The sequence below is a fragment of the Chiloscyllium plagiosum genome, chromosome 40, assembly GCF_004010195.1.
Source record: "Chiloscyllium plagiosum isolate BGI_BamShark_2017 chromosome 40, ASM401019v2, whole genome shotgun sequence".
Taxonomy (NCBI): domain Eukaryota; kingdom Metazoa; phylum Chordata; class Chondrichthyes; order Orectolobiformes; family Hemiscylliidae; genus Chiloscyllium; species Chiloscyllium plagiosum.
In genome coordinates this window covers 21,352,422-21,360,301 of record NC_057749.1, presented here as the reverse complement: position 1 = coordinate 21,360,301, position 7,880 = coordinate 21,352,422, and the positions used below count along the sequence as shown (strand labels likewise).

At 46.7% G+C, this 7,880-nt stretch overlaps 1 protein-coding gene across 1 annotated transcript in view; it reads left to right on the top strand.

Annotated features, from left to right (window-relative positions):
* The window catches only part of slc28a1 (solute carrier family 28 member 1), a 100,319-nt gene that overhangs the window by 20,184 nt on the left and 72,255 nt on the right, over nucleotides 1-7,880 (top strand). The window contains exon 2 of the mRNA XM_043680125.1: nucleotides 4,968-5,071. The gene's annotated coding sequence lies outside the window, so the exon portion shown is untranslated. The remainder of the gene's footprint in view (nucleotides 1-4,967; nucleotides 5,072-7,880) is intronic.

The following is a 7,880-nucleotide window of genomic DNA, read 5'->3' as shown; positions in this document are numbered from 1 at the left end:
CTTCGGTGGGTCGGTGTGGACTTGTTGGGCCGAAGGGCCTGTTTCCACATTGTAATGTAATCTAATCTAACATTCAGTGGGCCTGTGAGTCACTTCGAGGGATGGACTGTGGGTCCAAACTCTACCCCAGAGGCCTGTGTCACCATCAGGTGGCATACAGTGAGCTATTCTGTCAGCTGCACCACCTTCAAGACCGTGGGTGTGGTGAATCCAGATGTCGGGGTCAAACAGGAATCGGCATCATTTCCCCAGGGGGAAATTTCCCCAAACTGTTGCATATTGACCAGAGGATTGGCTCCAAATAAAGTTAGCGGGGGGTATCTCTTCAAACTGGATTCCACAACACCAACGACATTGATTCAGGAATTAGGGGCCAATGAGCATTGGTGCCTCACCGTGCCAGGGATCCCCGGTCTTAGGTGGTATGGAGATTGCACATTCTGTCTCCGGTTTCCTCCCGCACTCGAAAGATGTGCAGGTTAGGGTGGATTGGCTGTGCTAAATTTCCCATAGTGTCTAGGGATGTGCAGGCTAGATGGATGAGCCACGGGAAATGCAAGGACAAAGTAAGAGGTTGGGTCTGGGTAGGGATGCTGTTTGGAAGGTTGGTGTGGAATTGATGAGCAAATGGCCTGCTCCCCACCTCAGCAGCTTTGCCACCCCATAATCGGTCGATGAGGTCTCTCTTGGACAGAGTGGGCTTGGGATTCTTGTCTAGTTGCACCACTTTGCCCTTTGACCTGTGACCCAAACTTCAGAATTGATACAATGTGAATTGATAGCCCCCTCAAATTAGGCACAATGACCCCCCAGGCATGGGGAAATGGGGAAGATGATCAGACATTGGTGCTGAAAGGTACCTGATGGTGGCAACATTTGGAGAGGTTACACATTCTATGGAGAGATTATCACCAGTTCAGCATCTCATCGCTTTACAGAGTCAGAGCCATCCCTTTACACACCAGACACAATCCGTTTAGAGTCAGACCCCATCCCTTCACAGACCAGCTCCCCATCATTTTACAGACCAGCTCCCATCTCTTTATAGACCCAGCTCCCATCTTATTACAGACCAACTCCCATCTCATTACAGACATAGCTCCCAACTCTTTACAGACCAAATTCCCATCTCTTTACAGACCAACTCCCACCTCATTACAGACACAGCTCCCATCTCTTTACAGACCAGCTCCCACCCCTTTACAGACCAGCTCCCATCCCATCACAGACCAGCTCCCATCCCTTTACAGACCAGCTCCCACCCCTTTACAGACCAGCTCCCATCCCTTTACAGACCAGCTCCCATCCCTTTACAGACCCAACTCCCATCCCATCACAGACCAGCTCCCATCCCTTCACAGACCCAGCTCCCACCCCTTTACAGACCAGCTCCCATCCCTTCACAGACCCAACTCCCATCCCATCACAGACCAGCTCCCATCCCTTCACAGACCCAGCTCCCACCCCTTCACAGACCCAGCTGCCATCCCTTCACAGACCCAGCTCCCATCCCTTTACAGACCCAGCTCCCATCCTTTTACAGACCCAGCTCCCATCCCTTCACAGACCCAGCTCCCATCCCTTCACAGACACAGCTCCCATCCCTTTTCGGACCATCTCCCATCCCTTTACAGACCAGCTTCCACCCCTTCACAGACCAGCTCCCATCCCTTCACAGGGTCAGATTCCATCGCCTTACAGGGCTGGAACAAAGAAGCAGCTTAACCTGTAAATCACGCCTGCAGGTCCAACTGCTCCTGGATACCTCAACATGACATACCAAAATAATCAACAAACACATTTCCAGTTACCAACGGTCTGTTAAATGATTTTTTTGGCCACTGCAGACTGCTTGCCCTGTTATAGCACGAGGTAAATTCCACCTTGTCAATGTCAATGGGCTGGGTGCAGGACCCGGAAAGTTTCAGTCTTATGTGAACATGCTCCCTCCCAGCAGAAGTTCAGAACGTCCTTACCATCCAATACAAAGAAACGATTTGCCTCATTTCCTCTACAAACCTAGAGTCGTAGAGTCATAGAGTCATAGAAATGTACAGCATGGAAACAGACCTTTCAGTTCAAATTGTCCATGTGGACTGGATAGACAACATAAATCTAGTTCCACTTGCCAGCAGTTGGCCCATATCTCTCTAAATCCTTACTCTTCATATACCCATCCAGATACATTTTAAATGCTGTGATTGTACCAGCCTCCACCACTTCCTTGGGCAGCTCATTCCATACACATACCACCCTCTGCATGAAAATGTTGCCCCTTAGTACCCTTTTAAGTCTATCCCCTCTCACCCTAAACCTGTGCCCTCTAGTTCTGGACTCCCCCAACCCAGGGAAAAGAGATGGGATCTGGTCTGTAAAGTGATGGAAGCTGGTCCATTAAGCAATGGGAGCTGGTGTGTAAAACGATGTGATCTGGTCTGTAAAACGATGGGAGCTGGTCTGTAAAACGATGTCTATTCACCCTATCCATGCCCCTCATGATTTTATAAACCTCTGTAAGGTCACCCCTCAACCTCCGATGCTCCAGGGAAAACAGCCCCAGCCTAATCAACCTCTCCCTATAGCTCAAACACTCCAGCCCTGGCAACATCCTTGTAAATCTTTTCTGAACCCTTTCAAGTTTCACAACGTCTTTCCAATAGCAGGGAGGGAAAAGAAAACATGAACCAAGAGTTGTGGGAGAGTTGAATAAAATTACAACCATTGCCACAGCAAATGCTCACCCGTTCTACACAAAAACGGAACAAATGTAGACCATTCAGTTCTGACAGCCTGCTTTCCCATTCAGTAAGATTATGGCTGATCTGATTTTAACCTCTTTTTGAAACATCCTCCCGACAAACTTTCACCCTCTTGGTCATCAAGAATCTATCACCCTCTGCCTCACAAATATTTAAAGATGCTGATTCCACTATGTTTTGAGGAAGGGAATTCCAAAGACCATCTGAGAGAAAAAAAATGACAACTAACTATTTAAACAATGTCTTCTCAATCAAAATATTCAAACGCTGATGTGAAGTGCTTCACCTGGAAAAAGGAAGTCCCCAGAAAGGATAGTTTGTTCGGCCTTCAGATTGGGTCTGACTTGACCGATCTGATGGGATTGAGGGAGGATCTTGTCTGTATGACTCTCAGTCATGGAACCACAAAACCAGTTCTTATAAACCACTTCTTTGAGGGAAAAAAAACCTCTTGTGGCATGTTTTACCGGCCAATTCTCAAATGATGGCTAAAGTAGGTACTGCAGATACTGGAGATCAGAGTCTGGATTAGAGTGGTGCTGGAAAAGCACAGCAGGTCAGGCAGCATCCGAGGAGCAGGAAAATCAAAGTTGTATCCATTCTGGATGAAGGACTTTTGCCCGAAACGTCGATTTTCCTGCTCCTCGGATGCTGCCTGACCTGCTGTGCTTTTCCAGCACCACTCTAATCTACACCCACTTCTCAAGTGATGGCTGAGTGGGTTAGGAGGGGAGGACTGAACTCCCTCAGAAAGGATTTGGGATTCTTGCAAGAAAGTATTTCAAAATGGCGCAAGGCTTCGGAAATCGAAAGCGCAAAGAGACTTGGGAGTCCTAGTTCAGGACTGTCTTAAGGCTAATATAGCGGTTCAGTTTGCTATTAGGAAGGTAAATGCATTTGTTTCAAGGGGGCTGGAATACAGGGCTGGAATGGACGTGCTGAAGCTGTTTCAGGCTCTGGTCAAACTGCATTTGGAATATTGTGAGCAGTCTTGACCCCGATATCTAAGGAAGGATGTGCTGGCCTTGGAGGGGTTGCAGAAGAGGTTGACATGAATGATCCTGGCTTGTCATATGGGGAGCAGTTGAGGAGTCTGGGTCTGCTCACGATGGAGTTTAGAAGGATGTGGAGTGATTTGAATGAAACTTACAGGATACTGAGAGGCCTCATTAGAGTGGGCTTGGAGAAGGTGATTCCACTAGCAGGAGAGACTCGAACTTGAGAGTGCACCCTCAGAATGAAGGGATGACCCTTTAGAACTGAGATGAGCTGTGGAAGCCAAGTCATTGAGCGCTTTTAAAATAGAGACAGAGGCTCTTGGTTGGTAAGGGAGTCAATGGTTACGGGGAGAAGACAGGAGAATGGGGTTGAGAAAGCAATCAGCCATGATTGAATGGCAGAGCAGATTTGATGGGCCAAATGGCCTCATTCTGCTCCTATATCTTACGGTCTTATAGACAGCAAGATTTAGGGCTGCGACTCAGCATCATCTCCTTACTCTTATACTCTTATGTCCCGATAATAAAACCCAGGATACTGTATTCTGTACAAACTGTTTCCTCTACATGTCCTGCGGCCTTCAATGATGTTCCAAAATTGGTAAGAAAGTAAAAAGAAACACCAAAATACAGAAAAAAAAGCAAAACAGAAATTCCTTTGAGAAAACAGAAACAGCAGGTCTGGCAGTATCTGTGGAGAGATACTCACAGTGCCAGGGACCTGGGTTCGATTCCAGCCTCGGGTGCCAGCCTGTGTTGAGTTTGTGCATTCTCCCCATGTCTGCGTGGGTTTCCTCCCACAATCCAAAGATGTGCAGGTCAGAGTGAATTGGCCGTGCTAAATTGCCCATAGTGTTCAGGGATGTGTAGGCTAGGTGCATTAGTCAGGGGAAATGTAGAGTAATAAGGGAGGAGAATGGGTCTGGGTTGGATACTCTTCGGAGAGTCAGTGTGGACTTGTTAGGCCGAATGGAGGGATGTGTAGGCTAGGTGCATTAGTCAGGGGTAAATGTAGAGTAATAAGGGAGGAGAATGGGTCTGGGTTGGATACTCTTCGGAGAGTCAGTGTGGACTTGTTAGGCCGAATGGCCTGGTTCCACACTGTAGGGATTCTATGATTCGATAATGAAAGCAAAGTTAACATTTCGTCCAGTGACCCTTCTTTCGGACTGGGGCTTCAGTTAAGAGTAACTCTGCTTTCTCTCCACAGGTGCTGCCAGACGTGCTGAATCTTCCCAGTGATTTCTGTTTTCGTTTTTGAAAGAATTTGTCAAGAGGAAGTAGGGAGCCTTCACAGGGGTATTGCCAACGGAGGTAAGAGGTAAATGTACATTTTGAATGAATGATGATTTATTGTATCATTAAATCCCTACTGTGTGGAAAAAGGCCATTAGGCCCATTGAGTCCACACTGACCCACCCCATCCCTGTAACCCTGCATTTCCCATGGCTAACCCACCTAGCCTGCACATCCCTTGACACTATGGGCAATTTAACCTGGCCAAACCACCTAACCTGCACACCTTTGGACTGGGGGAGGAAACACAGGGAAAATGAGCAAACTCCACACAGTGGCTGGAATCAAACCTGGGTCCTTGGCATTGTGAGGTAGCAGTGCCAACCACTGAGCCACCATTCACCCCCCCCCCACAACCAAATGCAACAAAATGCAGTTAAAAAACATTTAATTTGTCGCCATAATCCGGTGCCATTTTGACAGTTTAAGAATGAGAGAAAACAAAAAGGTATTCTGAGCTGGTTCAGAACCAAAACTGCCTCGCCTCACCCAGCTAACACCGAAATAGAGAGAGGCTGGAAAAACTAAACATCACAGAGAGATTGCAAAATGCAGAGGGATAAGGGCCACCTGATATATGAATCATAGAAAATAAAGAGTACTGTAAATGGGCATTTAACCAAATCCTGCTGCCAAATTCTGAAGGGAGTGAAATACTCCAACAATTCGAAGAGCAGGGGGAGAATTTCACAACGCCTGTCCCCAGAAGGCAACCCTTAACCAACGTCCCAAAGAGACACATTGTCACACTGCTGTTCCTGGATATTTGCTGTCAGGCTGCGACACTGTTTTGCCCATGTCAGTGCTACAGCACTAAGGAACATCCTGTCCTGGCGAACAGCGCTTTGATAAAGTGGAAACCCCTTCCACACTGTTTTGCCCCCTGTTGTTAAAACCTTAACACGCGGTTTCCTACCCTCCCTAGGCAGCACTTGGGCACTGAGTGGATTCATATGTAAATCTCTGCACAGCCGTTGGCTGATGCTCAATGAAACTTGGCAGAAGGATCAGAGGGGATACTGACAACTCGAACACGTACTTCCGAACTTGGATGTGTAATTAATTGGAGTTCTAGAGTTTCACGAGAAGGAGTGGCTCCCTGTCAGACACTGAAACTAGTTGTTGAGCTGAGATCAGGATAGACGAGAGGCCAAGAGCTTTGTATCTCAAGTTATATTCCCAAGAGTCGCAGTCAAGTCACAAAGTGAGTACTCTATGCAAATCTTGTTTCCTTGCAAATGATTGATTGTTTTTTTTTTTATTTTAGAATAGAGGTGCAGTGGGTTCACGTCAGAATGTTGCTGCAGCGCAGAGTTTTACTGATCCTGCTGCATTCCAGAGTGAAAACATTCAGGAATTCAATACAACAGACATAGACAATGATCCACTAGCCAGGTGTTACTCCAATTCTATTCTCACCAGAAGATAGGTGAAGTTGGAGATTTGTTCTGAACGCTGTGGCTATTCAGTTATCCCACAGAGGGGAATGTGACAGCATGTCAAGGGCAGGGTATGCAGAATTATTCAGTTATCGCACAGAGGGGAGTGTGACAGCATGTCAGGAGCAGGTATGCAGAATTACTCAGTTATCCCACGGAGGGGAGTGTAACAGCATGTCAAGGGGCAGGTATGCAGAATTTTTCCCATTCAGGTTCACTTCCTCTTGCCTGTCTCTTTAGGATTAAGTGAAAAATTACACAGTACCAGGTTATAGTCCAACCGGTTTATTTAGAAGCACTAGTTATCGGAGCGCTGCTCTTTCATCAGGTAGCTAGTGGAGCAGGATATTAGGACACAGAATTTATAGTGATAGATCAAAGTGTCATCCAACTGAAGTGATATATTGAACAAACCTAGATTGCTGATAAGTCTTTCATCTTTTAGAGTGGGTTGCAGGTTTCAAGTCAATAATATGTATATCCCAGAACTTCTTTCAAGTCGTATTCCCGAGACAACTTAAGGTTTTATAAAAAAAAGTGATATCTCAGCTCAATGTATTAAGCATGTGAGGTTAGAGTCTGTCTGTATCCCAACCATGAGTCAGACTGGTTCTAATCCAAAGGAGAAATTTATAAAATGTCATATGGATTATGAAAAATATTGCCTGCCTACAGATTGTGTGCTTTTTGAACAAAATAGTCTGTATCTGCAACTACAATTCTGCCAATACAAATTCACCCCATTGACTTCTACATGTGTGTGCATGCATGTGAAGGAGAGAGAGATAGAGAGTGTGTGTGTGTGGGAGAGAGAGAGATTGTGTGCATTTGTGTGGGGAGCGGAGAGAGGGAGAGAGTGTGATTATATCAATTTGGTTCCATTATCTCCCTCTCAGACAGAAATTGGTTGTTGATGGATGGGATTAGGTGGGGGGCGGGGGGGGAGGAGGAGAGGGGGGAGAGGACAGTGGAAGGGAGCATTCATAAAACCATGAGATGTAGGAGCAGAAATTAGGCCATTCAGCCTATCGAGTCTGTTCTGCCTTTCAATCATGGCTAATAGGTTTTTCAGAGCTGAAAATGTGTTGCTGGAAAAGCGCAGCAGGTCAGGCAGCATCCAGGGAACAGGAGAATCGACGTTTCGGGCATAAGCCCTTCTTCAGGAATGAGGAAAGTGTGTCCAGCAGGCTAAGATAAAAGGTAGGGAGGAGGGACTTGGGGGAAATTAGGAAACTGGTGAAATCCGAGTTCATCCCTTGTGGTTGGAGGGTTCCTAGGCGGAAGATGAGGCGCTCTTCCTCCAACCGTCGTGTTGTTGTGGTCTGGCGATGGAGGAGTCCAAAGACCTGCATATCCTTGGTGGAGTGGGAGGGGGAATTGAAATGTTG